Source organism: Triticum urartu, chromosome 1A (assembly GCF_056163025.1).
Source record: "Triticum urartu cultivar PI428250 chromosome 1A, HENAU_Tu73, whole genome shotgun sequence".
NCBI classification, from domain to species: domain Eukaryota; kingdom Viridiplantae; phylum Streptophyta; class Magnoliopsida; order Poales; family Poaceae; genus Triticum; species Triticum urartu.
Window position 1 is genome coordinate 302,676,120 of NC_141873.1, and position 21,525 is coordinate 302,697,644.

Below are 21,525 nucleotides of genomic sequence, written 5' to 3' on the forward strand. Positions count from 1 at the left end.
AAGCCCTAACCACCCAGAGCCAAAGTAAATTGGGCATCACTTAAGTCTTCGTGTCTGTGTGATTTGAAGACTTATTACACTTGAGGACTGTGCATCCTCCAGACGGTTAGGCGTCGCGTTCAGAGCATCCAAGAGAAATTGTGGATTGCCAGTGAACGAAGTCTGTGAAGGTTTGGGAGTCTACCTTGAAGACTTACCAGAGTGATTGGGCGAGGTCTGTGTGACCTTAGCTCAAGGAGAAAACGGTGAGGACTGGGTGTCTTGGACTAAGTGTCCTTGACTGGGTGTCCGGGACTGTGTGTCCTTTGGTTTAAATACCTATCCGCTCCAACCAGACGTACAGTTGTCACAGCAACTGGAACTGGTCCAACAAATCATTGTCTTCAACGTGTCACTGGTTTCATCTTCACTTCCTTTTACTTACAGTTATTCATTGTGAAGCCATTGCATGCTTGCTTTATCTTTTGTCTTCACAACATGAATATATGATCTGTTTGGCTTCATAACTTCTTCCTACCTGATCCTTATTACACTGAAGCTGTTTGTCACCGCGCTTTCACTCTATTGAATACATGACCATGACTGGCCTAGTGTAATCTAACTTCCGCTGCATAGTAATAGGCTAATCTTCACTGTCTGTCTTCATAACTCTCATGTTTTGAAGACTTTCATAAAAATCGCCTATTCACCCCCCTCTAGTTGATATAACGCACTTTCAATTGGTATCAGAGCAAGGTGCTCCCTTGTTCTGTGTGATTTGGTTTAACCACCTGGAGTTTTAGCTATGTCGACTACAGGGATAATCAAAGTCTCCGCTGCTTGCCCCGTCTTCGATGGAACTGAATATCCCTACTGGAAGAATAAGATGCGCATGCATCTTGAAGCCATTGATGTTGACCTATGGTATGTCGTCGAGAACGGCGTTCCCAAGGCTGGAGAAGGTGTCACTGCTGCTGATGTCAAGAAATTCGTTCAATTGGACTCTACTGCCAAGAATATCATCTGTGGTCATCTGACCAAAGGACAGTATGGCCGTGTGAGTGCCTTGAAGACATCCAAACTGGTCTGGGACTGGCTCTCAAAGGTCAATGAAGGCATCTCAACCCAGAGAGATCAAAGAATCAGTGTTCTTCGCAACCTCTTCAACCGCTTCAAGCGAAATGACAATGAGAATGTCCAGCACACGTTTGACCGGCTCACTGACATCACAAATGAGCTTCAAGCCCTCGGCGCCACTGAGATCACCAAACATGAAATCGTCAAGACGCTGCTGAGATCACTTGATAGTTCGTTTGATATCCTGGCCCTGATGATTCAAGAACGTCCTGATTTCAAGACACTCGATCCGTCTGACATACTTGAGAGGCACAACACACATGAGTTTCAGCTTTCTGAGAAAAGAGATATCTATGGTCCAAACTATGGGCGAACTCGTGCCTTGAAGGCAAAAGCTGTCTCCTTATCTGAAGAAGAATCTGACTGCAGTTCTGATGATCCTGAAGACATTGGAAGAGAACTTGCAATGCTAGTGAAGAAGTTCCAAAAATTCACTAAGAAGAAAGGTTTCAGAAAATCTTCACGATCAAGCTCAAGAAATGATGAAGCTTCTGCTCATGACTACAAGAAGAAAACATGTCACAAGTGCAAGAAAACTGGACACTTCATCTCTGAGTGTCCACAGTGGGACAATGAGAACAGAAGAAAGAAGAAGAGCAAGGAATATGATTCTGACGACAAGAAGAAGAAGAAATACTCAAAGTCCTCTTCCAAAACTTCATCAAAGTCTTCATCACACAAGAAGAGCTTATCTGGCAAGGCACGTGCGTTTGTTGGAAAGGAGATGGATTCAGAGGAGGAGTCCGCATCTGAGGAGGCAGAGGTGGAGTCTGAGGAGGAGTCTGATTATGGCATTGCGAGTCTGGCTACAGCATACGTCGCCAAGTCCATCTTCAACACTGAAGACAACGACTGCATCACCGACACCGACGCAAATGACAAGAACGACTCCACTCCTACCTACTGCTTCATGGCACGCGGTGCCAAGGTAAACACACGCACTACTCGCTATGAAACATCTAGTGACGATGACTCTGAATGTGATTCAAAACCTAGCTACAGAACACTTGCTAAAATTGCAACTGAACAACAGAAAGCTATGGAACATATTCAAAAACTGTTAGACAGAAGCGATGATCTGTTGGGTGCTGAAATGACTCGTTCTGAATCCTTAATTGAAGACATAAAAAATCTTCACGTTAAGTATCAGGAACTTGAAGATCGGCTTGAGACTCTCTCAACTACTCATGAAAAGCTTTCCTATGATTATCTTCAAAAGAAGCAAGATCTTGAGAAGTTGAGAGCGGATCATGAAGATCTTCAAAAGGAAAATGAGTCACTTCGCTCCGAACAGATCAGTCCCGCTCAGGAAGGATTTGAACCACCATGTCTTAAATGTATTGAGCGTGATAATGCTAATTCTGTTGCTGAATGTTCTACTGCTACTGCTGTTGCAATATCTTCAACTGTTGACGTGGTAACTAACCCCTCTCCTGAGGATACCACTGCTATTGCTGATGAGAATGCTAGGTTGAAGACATTGCTTGAAACAGGGATGTACAAAAGTCTGAAAGGGCATCAGACACTATGTGATGTCCTTAAGAAGCAGATTCTGAACCGAAACCCTAGGAAAGAGGGTGTTGGGTTCGTGAGGAAAATTAATGCAGATGGGTCTTACTGGAAACCTGAGCAGTACCCCAAAACTACATGGGTTGCTGCAAAGGAATCCTCAGCAGATGCATCCAATCTGTCTGGCTTCACTTGTGCTAACCCAATTATCATTGATGAATCCTTTGATGCAAACTATAAACTGTTTAAGAATCAGAATGGTGAAGTGTTTGCCAGGTACATTGGTACTAACTGCAGGAATGGACCGCCTATGAAGAAGATCTGGGTTCCGAAAACATGTCTGGAAAATCTTCCTGTGAATGTCTTCTCGACACCTCACTTGAAGAAGACAAACCTCAGACCAAAGGCTTCATATGGTCCAAAGGCTTCATACAGACAGGGGACTCACCTGAGTCGCACTAACGCAAATGTTCTGTAGGGAAACCATACTCAGGCATATGAATATGAGAGCGGTTCATCGAACCGTCATGTTCATATGACCAAAAATTATTCTGCTTATTCCTATGAGTATTATTGTTCACCTGCTGGACTGTTTGCTAAGGCTTCAAAGCCAAAATTATCAGATGCTGCACTTAGACTTATAGCTTCTAAGCCACCCTTGAAGATGTGGGTGGTTAAGAAAGCTTAACTCTCTTTTGCAGGGAAAGGTCTCCAGCACAAAAACAAAATCTTCCGATGCTATTGCTGGGGACCATAAAAATCTTGTGGGGCGCAAGATAAAATGCCCAAATGGCATCATTATGTACTTCGTTCCTGAATCGCATGCTACTCTCCCTATTAGTCCAAATCTGGATCTAAGTTTTCATAACCCACTGGTTCGTCAAATGTTTATGCTTCACAATACCCTTCGTGAATCCTATCCCCCTAACTGCACTGTAGGGTACGACACCAGTGACTTCAAAGTCTTCAGAATGGATTATTGACAGTGGGTGTACAAATCATATGACTGGCAGAAGAAGCCTTCTTATGGACTCAACATTACGTCCATCCGATAAGAGCCACATCACATTTGCTGACACTGGTAAAAGTAAGGTATTGGGTCTAGGTAGAGTTGCAATCTCAAAGGATCAACACATGGATAAAGTCATGCTTGTTGAATCCCTTGGCTTCAACTTAATGTCTGTCTCAATGCTTTGTGATTTGAATATGATTGTAATGTTTGGGAAATATCGTTGCCTGGTGCTAATGGAATCTGACAAATCTCTAGTGTTTGAAGGGTATCGGAAGGGTGATTTGTACGTGGTAGATTTCTCAGCAGGACCACAACTTGCAGTATGTCTTCTTGCAAAAGCTTCAGAATGCTGGCTTTGGCATCGAAGGCTTGGGCATGCTGGCATGAGGAACCTCCACACCCTTGCAAGGAAGAAGCATGTCATAGGCATCGAGGGCGTCAAGTTCAAGAAAGATCATTTATGCGGTGCCTGTGAAGCAGGGAAGATGACAAGGGCAAAACATCCTTCGAAGACAATCATGACTACTACACAACCCTTCGAAGTGCTCCACATGGATCTTTTCGGTCCCACTCACTACTCAACTTTTACTACTTCTGCTTGCCTCTATGGCTTCGTCATTGTTGATGATTACTCTAGATATACTTGGGTGCACATAATCCTTTACAAGACTGAAGTGCAGGATGTCTTCAGACGCTTCGCAAATCGAGCTATGAACAATTTTGGCGCCAAGATAAAGCACATCAGAAGTGACAATGGCACTGAATTCAAGAACACTGGTCTTGATACATATCTGGATACCTTGGGCATCACACATGAATTCTCAGCTCCATACACACCACAGCAGAATGGCGTCGTCGAACGCAAGAACAGAACACTCATTGAGATGGCCAGAACAATGCTAGATGAATACAAGACTCCAAGAAAATTCTGGACTGAAGCCATTGATACTGCATGCCATACAATCAATCGTGTTTATCTTCACAAACTTCTGAACAAGACATCTTATGAACTCCTAACTGGCAAGAAGCCAAATGTCAGTTACTTCAGAGTATTTGGCGCAAAATGCTGGATCAAGGACCCACACCACACCTCAAAGTTTGCACCAAAAGCACATGAGGGCTTCATGCTTGGATATGGAAAGGATTCGCACTCCTACAGAGTCTTCAATCTCTTCCACTACAAAGTGGTTGAAACAGTGGATGTGCGGTTTGATGAAACCAATGGATCACAAAGAGAGCAATTGCCAAATGTGCTAGATGAAGTTCCATCTAATGAATCAATCAAGCTTATGGGAACTGGAGAGATTGTACCTTCTGAAGCTCATCCTGAAGAAGAACTTATCATCTCAGCACCTGATCCACATGAAGACAATGCTCAGCCTGAAGATATACCTCCAAATGACGACACAGATCAGCAAGAGCAAAGTCTTCGCCCTATACATCCTCGTGTTGCAAATGAAGTACAGATTGACAAGATACTTGACAGCATCAATGCACCTGGTCCACTCACTCGTTCAAAGGCAACTCAGCTAGCAAATTTCTGTGGGCATTTCGCATTCGTCTCAATATCAAAACCCAAGAAAGTTGAAGAAGCCTTCATGGAACCTGAATGGATTCAAGCTATGCAAGAAGAGCTTCAACAGTTTGAGCTGAATAATGTATGGGAACTGGTTAAGCGTCCTGATCCACGGAAGCACAACATAATAGGCACCAAATGGATATACCGCAACAAGCAAGATGAACATGGTAAAGTTGTCAGAAACAAAGCTCGTCTAGTTGCTCAAGGATATACTCAAGTGGAGGGCATTGACTTCGATGAAACATTTGCTCCTGTGGCTAGGCTTGAAGCCATACGCATACTGCTGGCCTATGAAAATCATCATAACATACTTATATATCAAATGGATGTGAAAAGTGCCTTTCTCAATGGCAAGATTGAAGAAGAAGTGTATGTTGCACAACCACCTGGCTTTGAAAATCCAAAACATCCTGATATGGTATACAAGCTCAACAAGGCACTGTATGGCCTCAAACAAGCCCCCAGGGCCTGGTATGATACACTCAAGTACTTTCTGAAGAGCAAAGGCTTCATACCTGGTTCCCTGGATCCCACTCTTTTCACGAAGACATATGATGGTGAACTGTTTGTGTGCCAAATATATGTGGATGACATTATCTTCGGCTGCACCAATCAGAAGTATAGTGAAGAGTTTGGATATATGATGCAAGAGCAATGTCAGATGTCCATGATGGGTGAGCTGAAATTCTTCCTCGGTCTTCAAATACGACAACAACGCAACGGCATCTTCATATCTCAAGAGAAATATCTTAAAGAGTGCCTGAAGAAGTTCGGTATGCAAGACTGCAAAGGCTTCACAACACCAATGCCAGCCAAGCATCATCTGGGTCCCGACGACAATGGTAAAGAGTTCGATCAAAAGGTATACCGCTCCATGATTGGGTCTTTGCTTTATTTATGTGCATCTAGGCCAGATATCATGCTTAGTGTTTGCATGTGTGCTTGATTTCAAGCGACACCAAAGGAGTCGCATCACTTAGCTGTGAAGCGAATTCTTCGATATTTGGCTCACACCCCAACTCTAGGATTATGGTATCCAAAGGGCTCAGAGTTTGATTTGGTTGGATTTTCGGATGCTGATTATGCTGGTGACAAAGTTGATCGCAAGTCTACATCAGGCACATGTCACTTTCTGGGACGATCACTTGTATGTTGGTCTTCAAAGAAGCAGAACTGTGTATCACTCTCCACTGCTGAATCTGAATACATTGCTGTTGGATCTTGCTGCGCTCAGCTTCTGTGGATGAAGCAAACACTCAAGGATTATGGCATTCATCTGAAGCAAGTGCCACTTTACTGCGACAACGAAAGCGCCATCAAGATTGCCAACAACCCAGTTCAGCACTCGAAGACAAAACACATTGAAATTCGTCATCACTTTCTCAGAGATCATGTTGTGAAGGAAGACATTGCTATCATACACGTCAACACTGAAGAGCAATTGGCAGATATCTTCACCAAGCCCTTGGATGAGAAGAGATTTTGCAAGTTACGGTGTGAGCTAAATATCTTGGAATCCTCAAATGTCCTGTGATCAGGCACACATCCTAACACTTATGCATATTGATGACTTAGATGTGCAACACACGAAGTAGCGTATATCTTCAAACAATGAAGACATACATTCTAAGTGTGAATACATTAATGTGGAATTTGACTTCGGAGCGCCACGATAATTGTGCGCCGTGTCTGGGTCTAATACTTCCTATACGGTGGGTAACGCCACCACCAAACGTTCCATTTTGAAGTGTTTCTCTCATGGCGTTACCTCTCAATGTCTTCACATTTGGTTTGGCTTCATTCTCAATATGTCTTCATGATTATCTTCACTACGTTGATTATATAGATATATACATACTAGTGTTCTATCCTCTACAGCATTCACTTATAGCTATGTCTTCTTGTTTGAATCTTTTGAACTAAGTGAATGTGATCGGACCCTAACCTCTCTATGCTTTCTATCTCAAACTCTATCTCTCCAAGTCATATGCATTCTGTTGAAACTGTCGAATGTCTTCACTGTGTCCTTGTCAGCCGAAGACATAGAGACAACCATAAAAGTCCGTTTTTAATGCTCATTCCTTCACATAAGATCCGGAGAAGCAGGAACGACCGCCCGACAATTTAGGCGTGCGTGGGACGTGGAACAAATCCCAATCTTCCTCTAACTGGCCACGCGTGCCCCAAATGTGAACCGCCAGGGGCACCTGGGTAATAGCACAGTGCCGCCTCTGAGTCTATAAATTCACACTTACCGCGGTCATTATCTCCTTCCTCCACCCTCGCACGAACCCTAGCGCCACCGCTAGCACTCGACGACGCCGGCGACAAAGCGCTTCACTGCCGCAACCTCTCTGACGTCGTTTTCACGCCGACAGCGGACATTGCTCTCTCCGCCGTCGCCGTAGGTGTCTTCCGTCGCCAAGTTAGGGCATGGAGGATCGAACTGCTCGGCCTCAACTCTCACTTCGTCTAGCAGTTCCAAGTGTGGTAAATAAAACCTCTTTTTACAGCTTCTTTTGATCCTACAGTTCAGTCACTTTCTGCCATAAGAAGTTTCTCTTCACACCAGTTAAATCTCTCGCTGCATCTCATAACATGCCTAGTACATTCACTTGTGCTTCATAAAGCAGTTAGATTCCTCACTTGTACTGATCTATGGGTTCGTACAAATCTGGAACCAACTTCTTATCTATAAGTGAATGTCTTCGCACAATGAGGTCAATGTCTTCTAAACCGATTTTATCTTCAAAATCTTCTGAGAATGCATATGACCTCTTCCCCTTCCCTCGCACCTTAATGTTGTCACAGGTACATGTCCGTGGGAGAATCCTTTGGTTCTCATAGTCTGCATTCATTTGCAGAGTACTTGCAGCATCATATCAACTCTCCTGAAGCCAGCTCTTGCAAAAGGAAGCCTTTGAAGCCTTTGAACATCTTGAAGCCTTCCAAGTTATTCATGGCTTCAGAAACTGCAGCAAGGAAGGGAGGCAGACAGCGACGTGGTGAGACGTCCAAAGATCTGCCTGATGAATTGGCAGAGATGTACAAAACTGATCCTGAAGAAAGCTATGGTCAACGCAAGACACGAATCCAATGGATTCGAAGATATTGGGCAGAGCAATGGTTCCACTACCGCTTCGTCACTCAGGAATATGCGGAGAAGTGCGCCATCAAGAGACCGTGGGGAGACGTACTATACAAAAATCTCGTACCCAGGTCTAGAGTCGAAGCCATTGCTCAAGGCTTCTATCCATGCATGGTGAGAGGACCAAAGCCAGCTGAAGCACATCCGTCATCACTTCTCTGGTGCCGCGATGATAATCTCTTCAAGCGCAACTTTCAGTTTGCACAACAGTCAGCGAAGACAAATAAGAAGAAATTTGGGCTTGACTTCAACCCTGGTCCCTCCTCACCAAGGGCAGATGGCACACGCGACGCCGATCCCAATATCATCGGGCCGTATGCCAATCTTGCAGGCCTCATCACTCGCATCCTAGTCCAAGGGACTGCTGTGAATGACCCTCCAGCAGATACTGAGTCAGATTACGCCCCTGCTGCGCCGAAGCCAAAGCAGAAGAAGCCAAAAGCTTCAAAACCAACCGCTTCTCCCAAAATCTCAAGAGTGAAACCATTGGCAACTGCACCTCCTGAAGCCAGTGTGCAGTCTGAAGGCTTATCACGAGTGTCCAAGCCTCAAGAAGCCAAGAAGCCTCAGCCACACACAGGCAAAGAGCTTACAGCTGCTGATATTCTGCGCTGCGAAACCATTGATCTCTCAAGCGATGAGGATCTTGGAGATGACGCTCTCGAGCAGCTCATCAAGAGCAAGGAGGAGGCTGAAATCTTCAACAATCTGCCTCTGTTTGATGTCACCATCATCCACAATTTCATCGATGAATGGTTTGCCTCGCTGGACATCAGCTTCAACGATCTGCAGCTGCCCATAGGCCTCAGTGTTGCTTTTCAAGGCGCAATAGCTTCAGAACTTGCAATAGCCCAGCGCATTGTAGAACTGAAGCAGAAAATTGATTATGAAAAGGCTCAGTTCAAAAAGCACGTGGCCAAGCTCAGTGTGCAAGAAGTGAAAAACTTCAAGATCATGTTGCACGAGCTGAAAGAGAACTTCCTGAAGACGCGTGCCGAAGCTCAAGGCTCGCGAGAACGCATGAAGACTTTGGCTGATTGCTGCGTGCAGGCCTACAATGAGGCAGAAAAGCGCAAGGCACTTGGGCATCCTGGCATTGACCCCAGGATGGCCGCGAAGAAGAAAAAGAAGGCTGCTGTGCCTGAACCTGAAGCGCCAAGGACAGAAACTGCTCCGATTGTCTTCCCCGCTGCAACGACTGGCTCGAAGCCAAAAAGTCAATCAACCGCCTCACAGCTCAAGAAGACACGGATTGCAGAGGCTGAAGCTAAAAAGAGAAAACACTCTGAAGCCTCTCCTTCTGAACCCACCATCAAGAAGCGCAAGACCAAGAAATCTCGGGCTGCTCCCACAGAGCCCTTGATAGTTGAACCCCTCTCCGTCCGCTATCCTGACGCAGATCGTCAGTTGACTGTGCATGAACCTGCCTTCACAGAGGCTCCGCATGCTGAAGACATTCCAGCAGCCGACCCCAATGCTGCTGAAGACATTGGTCCCCAAGACAATGTGCAAGGTGATGCAGCCCTTCCTCAGCGTGAGTCAAGCGAACTGATCAGTATTGGTCGTCCATTGACGCCAATCACACAAGATGCATCGTGGGCAGATCGCCCACAGGAGGAAGATAATGAGCCCCAACCCACTGCCACTCCACCGACGCCTACATTCCGTAGGTTTCGCAAAGGGCCAAGGGCTCAGGCTGAAGACATTCCGGCTGCATCCACCGAAGAGCAAGCAGAAATACCACAAGCTCCAACTCCCCCGCACCAACAAGAAGCAGTTCTCAAGGAGAACGTGCCTGAAGCTGAAAATGTTGAGGCTGCCACAAACAACGCCGAAGCAAATGTGGAGCCCTCCCCAACAACAGCTTTCGAAGACACCGAAGCTACTGCTCCTGAACATTCTGTGCCTGAGTCTGCTGCCGGACCACAATTCAACTATCATATTGCGCACAGGCCATAGGTCCAGAAGCCGGTCCCGCGACTACCAAGGTTCCCAGGTCCTGCATCAGCTCCTGGTTCCTTCAACATCAACGGCTTCAGGGCAGATAACACGTTTTTCGACTGCTCCAAGAACCCTTATTCAAGGGAACGCATTGTATCAGATAGGTTCTGGAGCCATCAACAGCGCAGCTATTATTCATGCATCTTATACAACCAAGGCCGCATCTTTCCTCACAAGCGCCTTGAGGTTGAAGTTGTTGCTGGTCTGCCTGGTCTGGAAGAAGCACTGGATTGCTTCAAGCAAGTGGGTTTGCTGCCGTTTATCACTGATGAAGAGCACTGGAACGAAGAGCTTCTGCTCCAGTTCTATGCCACTTTGCATATCAAAGGCTATAACAGAGATCCGAAGACATGGATCCTGGAGTGGATGACAGGCAATATCCATCATGAAGCCAATGCTTTCGACCTAATTGAGCTTACCGGCCTTCCCACTCCTGGCGAATTCTTTGAAGAAGGGTGCCAACTCCATGCTGAAGCAATTGAGAGCATATTTCAGCGTCCTGAGCCAGATATGAGTCAGATGCTCTCAATGATGAAGCCATTGCCTCCAAATGCACCCTATCCAACTAGGTTCTTCGTTGAAGACTTAGAGTACCTGCCCAGAACAATATATCACATCATAAGGCGGACTCTCTGGCCAGTCAAGGGACACTCTCGATATGCAACGATTGATGGCACAATGAAGACTCTCATCTTCTGCATTCTTCACGGCAAATGCTTCAATGCACAGGATCTCTTCATCCGTCAATTTGCAGCGTCTGCTTCAGAACTGTTTGGATTAAAGTTCTCTGCTCCTTGGGTTATGAGGCTGATGAAGCTTCACTCTGCAATCTCCTATCAACCCTCAGCCCACAATCATAGGATATTTTTGCCAGATGTGGACACATCTGCTGAAGCAATATATCCAGAGCCTGCCAAGCAACCACTAAGTCTTCAGAATGCAGAACACCAGAGCTTCACTCAAAATATTGAAGGTGTTGAAGCTCTCTCCCGAGTGTATCCAATGGCTGGCACCACACGTGCCCCTGCATCAACTGAAGCCACCAACAGCACAGCTGCACAGAGACCCAAGAAGCGCGCTCGTGCACTCAATGACCGAGAGCTTCTTGTGGCTCTTCACCAAAAGCAAGATAGGCATCACGACTGGCTCAAGAGGCAGATGAGAAGCATCATGCAAGACGTCAATCGCATCAGAAATCTGGCGACCAAGAATGCATTTGTCACACACGAAACCTGTCGCCGCACTTGGAAGGGCCTCACCATGATGTGCCCTGAAGCTGAACTGCACGAGGATGGCTTCACAGAGCACTTCAAATTTGACTCCACGCCTCCAAGAAGAGCGGTGATGCGCAGCACACCATCACTTGAAGAGTCAGAGTTCTCTTCTTCTGCTGCCACCGTGTCTGCCCGGATTATCGAAGAAGAAGACGACGCAACATCATCTCCACCTGCTTCAACGCGCATCGAATCTGCACCAAGCTCGTCTGCACCGCCGCCAAACAACTCCACCGACCCTGCTGCGCCTGGGAACGCGTAGAAACCTCTATGTCTTCAAACCTTGTTGGTCATCACTGACAAAAGGGGGAGAAGCATATGATGGTTATAGTCTTCAAGCGGGTCACTATGGGCGGGTGCCTTCATATTTTTGCTACATTTTGCTTCGTGCTTACAACTCCCGTTTTTGCTATATTTGCTTCATTGAGTTGTAACACTTAGCCTTGATGGTCGTCTGCTACCTGTTTGTCACTCCGTTTTGCGAAGATAAAGTCCGCATGTGCGACGATAAATTCCGCACTAAGCTCATTCTGCAGACGTCCATTTTCCATTATGCATATCATTATCTTCATATACTTTCAAATGCATAGTGGATTGTCATCATAAGTTGAAGTGGATCTCCACAAGTACAACCTGCCATGTGCATTTGCATTCAAGAAGCAAATTACTTATATGCACATCTTCAGGGGGAGCCCTTGCAACTTATGAAGACAATTCCTTTACAATTTCACAAATTATGTTCCCCGTTGAAAACTTCAACTAGTTTGTCATCAATCACCAAAAAGGGGGAGATTGTAAGTGCATCTAGTGCCACCCCTAATTGGTTTTGGAGTATTGACGACAAACCTAGTTGAGGGACTAATGTGTTTGTGAGAATTGCAGGAAAACACAGGTAGAAGTCCCTCATTGATTCGGTTTTACTACCAGAGATGACCCCTAAAAATGTACGAAGACATTGAAGACAATGGTGGCTTATGAAGATATTCATATTGAAGACAATGACATGAGAAGACTCCCTATGAAGCTTATGGAACTCGAAGACTTAGATCCTTCGTAGTTTCATTTCATTTATGTTGTGTCGTAGGAACCATCGTACTGTTAAGTGGGGTCCAAGAGAACCAGTCAGAATGACTGAAGTGATGCCTAATTCAAATCCTAGGTCTTCGAGCGAAGCCTATGAGAGAAAATCTTGTCCAGAGTCGGACAAGTCAGCTTTACTTGTAGTCCAAGTATAGTTGCCTTGTGAGTTCAAAATTTGACCGTTGGTACACGTGTCAGTTCCTTAGTGACCCAGGGTCATTTCGGACAAATCAGGTCGGGTTGCCAAGTGGCTATAAATAGCCCACCCCCACAACCATAAACGGTTGGCTGCTCAGATTTCAGTGCACGGCTTTTGTCGTTTGAGAGCAACCCACCTCGAAGCCTTTGAAAGAAAAATTCCTAGTGAGGAGAAAAGCCCTAACCACCCAGAGCCAAAGTAAATTGGGCATCACTTAAGTCTTCGTGTCTGTGTGATCTGAAGACTTATTACACTTGAGGACTGTGCATCCTCCAGACGGTTAGGCGTCGCGTTCAGAGCATCCAAGAGAAATTGTGGATTGCCAGTGAACGAAGTCTGTGAAGGTTTGGGAGTCTACCTTGAAGACTTACCAGAGTGATTGGGCGAGGTCTGTGTGACCTTAGCTCAAGGAGAAAACGGTGAGGACTGGGTGTCTTGGACTAAGTGTCCTTGACTGGGTGTCCGGGACTGTGTGTCCTTTGGTTTAAATACCTATCCGCTCCAACCAGACGTACAGTTGTCACAGCAACTGGAACTGGTCCAACAAATCATTGTCTTCAACATGTCACTGGTTTCATCTTCACTTCCTTTTACTTACAGTTATTCATTGTGAAGCCATTGCATGCTTGCTTTATCTTTTTTCTTCACAACATGAATATATGATCTGTTTGGCTTCATAACTTCTTCCTACCTGATCCTTATTACACTGAAGCTGTTTGTCACCGCGCTTTCACTCTATTGAATACATGACCATGACTGGCCTAGTGTAATCTAACTTTCGCTGCATAGTAATAGGCTAATCTTCACTGTCTGTCTTCATAACTCTCACGTTTTGAAGACTTTCATAAAAATCGCCTATTCACCCCCCCTCTAGTCGATATAACGCACTTTCACTTTCCCGACGTCCCTGCTATCTCTACTCTCTTTTCTACTGTTATATTTATTTTATATTTAATATTTATCTCTACTCTCTTCTCTACTGTTATATTTATTTTACATTTAATATTTATCTCTACTTCTCTACTTGTCTACTCTTTTTTTCTTTTAAAAAATAGAGTTGGTGATGATGGTGTGCCTTCCATCCTACAATATAGGCCGTCTGATTTATATCCGACGGATAGGAAGGAAACTATGGCAATTTTGCAGAAAGATACCCACACCCCTCTCCAGATTTGCAAATAAGGCCTTCCCTCATTCATCCTTTTCTCCTACAAGATAAACTACTCATACAAATGCCTCTTGATGTTCCGTACAACGCATGCTAGCTCTAAAAAACATTCCATCATTTGCCACACTACTGGTTGTAGATGAAGAACCTACCCAAGCACAGCGCGATACAGGAGCGACGCACAATTACAAGCTGATATTCTGTCGGACAATGGAGGCTATAACCAGTTAATTTTACGGGAACAATAGCAACCAGGAAATTTGAAGGGTATGTATGAACAAAATTGGAAGTGCACATGTACTGCTAAGTGATTCAATACACACATTACCAATCGAGGAGGAGAACGATGGTCGCGGCGGCCTCTGTGCATCATGGTCAGCAATGGGAGTCAGTTCATTGTCCACGACGGTGGTGCTTCTGTGCTTGGCGTCGGCTTCCGTGAAGCAGATCTGAGACCGTGGAAGACGGTGTCGGGGAAGAGGCTCCGTGTACGACGATGACGGTGGATTGGCTCCAGTGTAGTGTACGAGTTCGTCGATGAGGAAGATGCACTGCAGTGGACGAGTGCGCCAATGGAGAAGGGGAGGAGCACGAAGGTTGCGGTGCCGTGGAGAAGTCTATTTTGCTGTGGGGATAGAAAATGGGGAGTATTCAGGTGTACTACTCTGGGTGTTGGGGTGGGGTTGCCTGGGTAGGGTGAACCTGAAGTTATGAAAACAGCCCCCTACCAAGCGTCATCCGTAGACCTATTCCGAAGGCTATGATGGTAACTTCGCACTTCTCGAATCTGGGTCGCGGGAGATTTTTCTGCCGACCTCAAAATTTTGTGACACTGAACTCCCCGTGTGGCGTGTTGGGTGATTGGGCTAAGCAACTAGCGTGTTGTCCAATTTTATTAACTCTGCATATTAGGTTTGACCAAAGTTAAACTTCCTAAAGTTTGACCAAGTTAATAGAAAAATATAAATATTTACCATAACAAATTTCTATGATGTGAAAGTACATTCAATAATGAATCTAATGGTATTTATTTGTTATTGTATATGTTAATATTTTTTGTTATAAACTTTCTGAGAGTTTACAAAACTTGACTTTGACCAATGCTAATACGCAGACTTAAATAAAAACGGAGGGAGTACACATTTGTTTTCTTAGTTTGTAGTGAATTAATCATTTGTTGTAATTGTGAAATAAATATATTAGGCTACTGACTTCGAATGTAATGGTCTATACAATTCAATAGTTACAATCATTGTTGAATTCCAAGATTTATACGAGATCTATAGTACTTCACAATATGCTCAAACTCACATAATCCCAATCGAATGGGAATCTAAATGCATTTCATAGTTATTACTTTGTAGGATGCAACAAAACCAACCATAACTCTACATCATCCATTATAAAAGCAACATTTTGAACACATCCCAATGTGTGAATGAAATGTGTAGAGAGAGCTTGCGAAGATGGAGCAGATAGGGCGGTAAAGATTGTGTGTATGTGGACAAGAGAGTAGGAGACAAACCTAATAAGAGAGAGAGAGAGAGAGAGAGAGAAAGAAGTTAGGTCTGTGAGATAGATGGAGACATGTAATATACGTGAGATGTGTGTGCATCCGGATTCTGTAGACGTGGAAGGAGGAGACAACAGGTTTGATGAGAGAGCTGGAAAAACATGGACGAGAGGGGAAGGATCTCGTGGGTTGAGGGATTGCTAATTTTGTGCAGGAGAGAGAGGGACTGGTAATTTTGTGCGGGAGAGAGGGGGGAGGATTCAGTCAGCCGTCGTCACATCATCCTGCTTCCAAATGGCCCCGCATTCTCTAGTGCAGTGTGGTCGCCGTCTTTGATCTCCTTGATGCCCTCTTTGAAGGTTGAGGTGTTGTGCATGCTGGGGTGCAGAGAAGCACAAGCGAGAGTGGTCGCCATATAGCCTTTGATGGGGATGAATTATGTGCTCGGGGGAGGGGGAGTGTGCACTAAAAAGAAGACACATCCGTGACATTTTGGGCCGAACGAATTTTTTTCCTGTCATACTTATGACACTTCTATGACAATAACTGTGACAAAACACGGTATCATCATAGATGTGGTGGGGTCCTACTTCTATGACAAAAAATCATGACAGAAAATGGGCTTTTCGTCCTGGGCGGGCTGGAGACGCAGCTGCATGACATTCTTTGGGCCGTCCATGACGGAAAAAACCGTGGTAGAAGCGAGGGTGAGGAAAATATCAGGGTGTTCCCGGTTACAGTGGGTGGTCGGGGCCGAGCGATGCGCGTTTCTCTTGTACACGCACACATGTGGGTGCGAGGCGTTGGGCTCTAACTGAACCCGAGCAAGGCGTTGGGGTCTAACTGAACCCAAGTGAGGCATTGGGCTCTAACTGAACACGAGTGATTGCACTATAGGCTACACGTTACTGAACCCGAGCGGCCGATCAATGGCTGTTAACTGAACCTGATCGAGCGATTCCTTCGCTACTGCTGCTAACTTAAGCCGATCGTTGTTGCCTCTGGATGAACAGTGAGCATTGCTAGGGAGGGGGGTTTGGATGAACAGTTCCCGGTGGGGGTGGATGAACAGGACCCCGTGGTGTTGCCTCTGGATGAACAGTGAGCGTTGTTGGGGGGTTTGGATGAACAGTTCCCAGTGGGGGTGGATGAACAGGACCCCGTGGTGTTGCCTCTGGATGAACAGGACCCCGATCGATCGAGCCGGTTGGGGCTGGATGAACAGGACCCCGTGGAGGGCAGGATGAACAGGACCACCCCGTGGAGGGCTGGATGAACAGTAGACGGTGGAGGGCTGGATGAACAGTAGCCCGTGGAGGGGTGGTTGAACAGGAGCCCGTGGAGAGGGCTGGTTGAACAGTAGCTGGTGGAGTAGCGTGCGGTGGAGGCTGGATGAACAGGAGCCCGTGGATGAACAGTCGCAGGTGGAGTCTGGAGGAGGTCGACGGTGGATGAACAGTAGCCCGTGGAAGCGGGAGGGGGTCGATGGTGGAGATGAACAGTATCTCGTGGAGTCCTGTTTTGCGGTACGCCGCACCCCTCCCGATGAACAGGACCCCCGTTTCGACCGTAGCGCTCCAACACAAGTCCGTTTCCTCCGTTTTGCGGTACACCACACCCCTCCTGATCAACAGGACCCCCGTTTCGACCATAGGAGGTCCATTTCCTCCATTTTGCGGTACGCCAGACCCCTCCCGATGAACAGGATCCTGTTTCGAACATGGTCGGTCGAACACAAGGCCGTTTCCTCCGTTCTGCGGTAAACCAGGCCTCGTTTCCATTGGCAGTTCCGTCCAAGCCCTCCCGATGAACACGACGACGCATTCTGTTCTGACCCAGCCGGTTGGCTCCCCATGAACATGACGACTATGCAGTTTCTCCATTCTGACCCAACCATGTACACGAGCCCTGGCCGTACGTATGCGCGAGTAGGCGTTCGAGACCCTGCCCGTATGTACGTACGTGGCTGATGACCCACAAGTGTAGGGGATCTATCGTAGCCTTTTCGATAAGTAAGAATGTCGAACCCAACGAGGAGCAGAAGGAAATGATAAGCGGTTTTCAGCAAGGTATTCTCTGCAAGCACTGAAATTATCGGTAACAAATAGTTTTGTGATAAGGTAATTTGTAACGAGTGGCAAGTAATAAAAGTAAATAAGGCGCAGCAAGATGGCCCAATCCTTTTTGTAGCTAAGGACAATCCTGGACAAACTCTTATATGAAGTAAAGCGCTCCCGAGGACACATGTGAATTATCGTCAAGCTAGTTTTCATCACGTTCATATGATTCGCGTTCGGTACTTTGATAATTCGATATGTGGGTGGATCGGTGCTTGGGTACTACCCTTACTTGGACAAGCATCCCACTTATGATTAACTCCTATTGCAAGCATCCGCAACTACAAAAGAAGTATTAAGGTAAACCTAACCATAGCATGAAACATATGGATCCAAATCAGCCCCTTACGAAGCAATGCATAAACTAGGGTTTAAGCTTCTGTCACTCTAGCAACCCATCATCTACTTATTACTTCCCAATGCCTCCCTCTAGGCCCAAACAATGGTGAAGTGTCATGTAGTCGATGTTCACATGACACCACTAGAGGTATGACAACATACATCTCATCAAAATATCGAACGAATACCAAATTCACATGACTACTAATAGCAAGACTTCTCCCATGTCCTCAGGAACAAACATAACTACTCACAAAGCATATTCATGTTCATAATCGGAGGGGTATTAATATGCATAATGGATCTGAACATATAATCTTCCACCAAGTAAAACAACTAGCATCAACTACAAGGAGTAATCAACACTACCAGCAACCCACATGTACCAAGCTGAGGTTTGGATACAAGAGATGAACTAGGGTTTGAGATGAGATGGTGCTGGTGAAGATGTTGATGGAGATTGACCCCCTCCTGATGAGAGGATCATTGGTGATGACGATGGTGATGACTTCCCCCTCCCGGAGGGAAGTTCCCCTGGCAGAACAGCTCCGTCGGAGCCCTAGATTGGTTCCGCCAAGGTTCCGCCTCGTGGCGCAGAGTCTCGTCCCGAAAGCTTTCTTATGATTTTTTTCTCGGACGAAAGACCTCATATAGCAGAAGATGGGCATCGGAGGGCCACCAGGGGGCCCACGAGGTAGGGGGCGCGCCCAGGGGGTAGGGCGTGCCCCCCACCCTCGTGGCTGGTGGGTGGCCCCCCTCTGGTACTTCTTGCGCTCAATATTTTTTATATATTCTGAAACGTGCTCCCTTGAAGTTTCAGGACTTTGTGCAGAATAGGTCTCTAATATTTGCTCCTTTTCCAGCCCAGAATTCCAGCTGCCGGCATTCTGCCTCTTTTTGTGAACCTTGTAAAATAAGAGAGAATAGGAATACATATTGTGACATAATGTGCAATAACAGTCCATAATGCAATAAATATCGATATAAAAGCATGATGCAAAATGGACGTATCAACTCCCCCAAGCTTAGACCTCGCTTGTCCTCAAGCAAAAGCTGAAATCGAAAAATATGTCCACATGTTTAGAGATAGAGGTGTCGATAAAAATAAAATACGGACATGAGGGCATCATGATCATTCTTAGAACAGCAACATATATATATATATATATTGTCATATGATCTATTATGCTAAAGTAACAATTCAATCACAATTTCAAGTATGAATTATAAACTTCGTTGAGAACCAACAAACTCTAATCTCAGTCATTGAGGCAATTGCAATTTATCATAACATAGGAAAGAGTCAATATAAGAGCTTTTCAGCAAGTCCACATACTCAACTATCATTTAGTCTTTCACAATTGCTAACACTCACGCAATATTTATGGGTATGGAGTTTTAATCGGACATAGAGAAAGATAGGGGCTTATGGTTTTGCCTCCCAACCTTTTACCTCAAGGGTAATGTCAACCATAATAGTTCATGAAAACTCACATCCGATTAGCCATATATATCTGGATCTTTCCAACACATTGTGCTTGCCAAAGGATAAAATGAAAAAGGAAAGAGGAAGATCACCATGAATCTTATATAAGGTGGAAGATAAAAGTAAAAGATAGGCCCTTCACAGAGGGAAGCAGAGGTTGTCATGCGCTTTTATGGTTGGATGCACAAAATCTTAATGCAAAAGAACGTCACTTTATATTGCCACTTGTGATATGGACCTTTATTATGCAGTCCGTCGCTTTTATTTCTTCCACATCACAAGATCGTATAAAGCTTATTTTCTCCACATTAATAAATCATACATATTTAGAAGGCAATTTTTATTGCATGCGCCGATGACAACTTACTTGAAGGATCTTACTCAATCCATAGGTAGGTATGGTGGACTCTCATGGCAAAACTGGGTTTTAAGGATATTTGGAAGCACAAGTAGTATTTCTACTTGGTGCAAAGAAATTGGCTAGCATGAGAGGGAAAGGCAAGCTCAACATGTTGGGTGATCCATGACAATATAATTTATCTCAGATGTAAGAAAACATAACCCATTACGTTGTCTTCCTTGTCCAACGTCAACTCTTACCATGTCATACTTTAATGAGTGCTCACAATCATAAAAGATGTCCAAGATAGTATGTTTATATGTGAACCTCTCTTTCTTCATTACTTCCTATTAATTGCAACGATGACCAAAACTATGTTTGTCAACTCTCAACAACTTTTATTCATCATACTCTTTATATGTGAGCTCATTACTCTCCATAAGATCCATATGATCTCTTTATTTCTTTTTATTTCTTCTCTTTTATTTTATTTAATTCCCTCAAGATCATAGCAAAATAATCAAGCCCTTGACTCAACACTAGTCTTTATTATACATAGCTCATGGACTCGATTACATAGAAGGATCATAAAGCAAAACTCACAACTAGATCATACTAAAAGTATATTCTACTAGATCAAGATATTATCAAAAGGATCGAACTAAGAAAAGTGGTAGAGATAAAAGTGATGGTGATACGATAGCGGGGCACTCCCCCAAGCTTGGCAGTTGCCAAGGGGAGTGCCCATACCAAATACTCAGTTCTTATTTGTTGGTGAACAAGGTGGAGTTATTGATGATGTAGGCTTGTCGTCCCTCTTCCAAGGCATAGGCTCACCATCATAGAAGGATGATCGAGTCTCCTGAATCCTCAAATCTGCAGCCAAACTCATCCTCTTGAATCTATATTCATACTCACAGTCTTGATTTTGCAGGTCATAGATCTGGGCTTGGAGGTGCTCGATTTTCTCATGAAGCTTGAAGATGGCCTCCCCAATGTCCTTGACGTCCAGCTTGTGGGTGTTGGTAAACTCCATGATCATAATGTGATTGGAGTCGAGTCCACGCTCCACCATCTCCTGACACTTGAAAACTTGTTGCTCCAATGCCTCGAGCCTTGCCTCCGTGCTTCTGGTCCTCCTTGGTCCCTTAACATCGCGGATGTGCAACAACCCCTCACGCATCTCAATGGTTTGAGGGTGTTGCAGCATCTCCGCGAGGTAGGGGTTGATCACCTTCTCGAAGAACTTCTCCTTGGGGGCACTTGAAGACGACATGACGACCTAGATCTGTCAAAAAACAGCTCGGAACAAAGACAAGAGATATTTGCGTGATACGGTGGTCAAAACCTTCGAGGGATTATATAATGAATTTTTACCGACCAAAAGAAGTATCGTGCAAGAAAACGGAGTCCGGAGAGCACACGAGGTGCCCACGAGGCAGGGGGCGCGCCTAGGGGGTAGGGCGCGCCCTCCACCCTCGTGGAAGCCCCGTGTCCTTTCCGGTCTGCTTCTTATTTTCCTATTTTTTATATATTCCAAAACGGAGAAATATTGCCATTAAAACTGTTTTGAAGTCGGTTTACTTACTGTACCACATACCTATTCCTTTTCGGGGTCTGAAACGTTCTGGAAAGTGTCCCTTA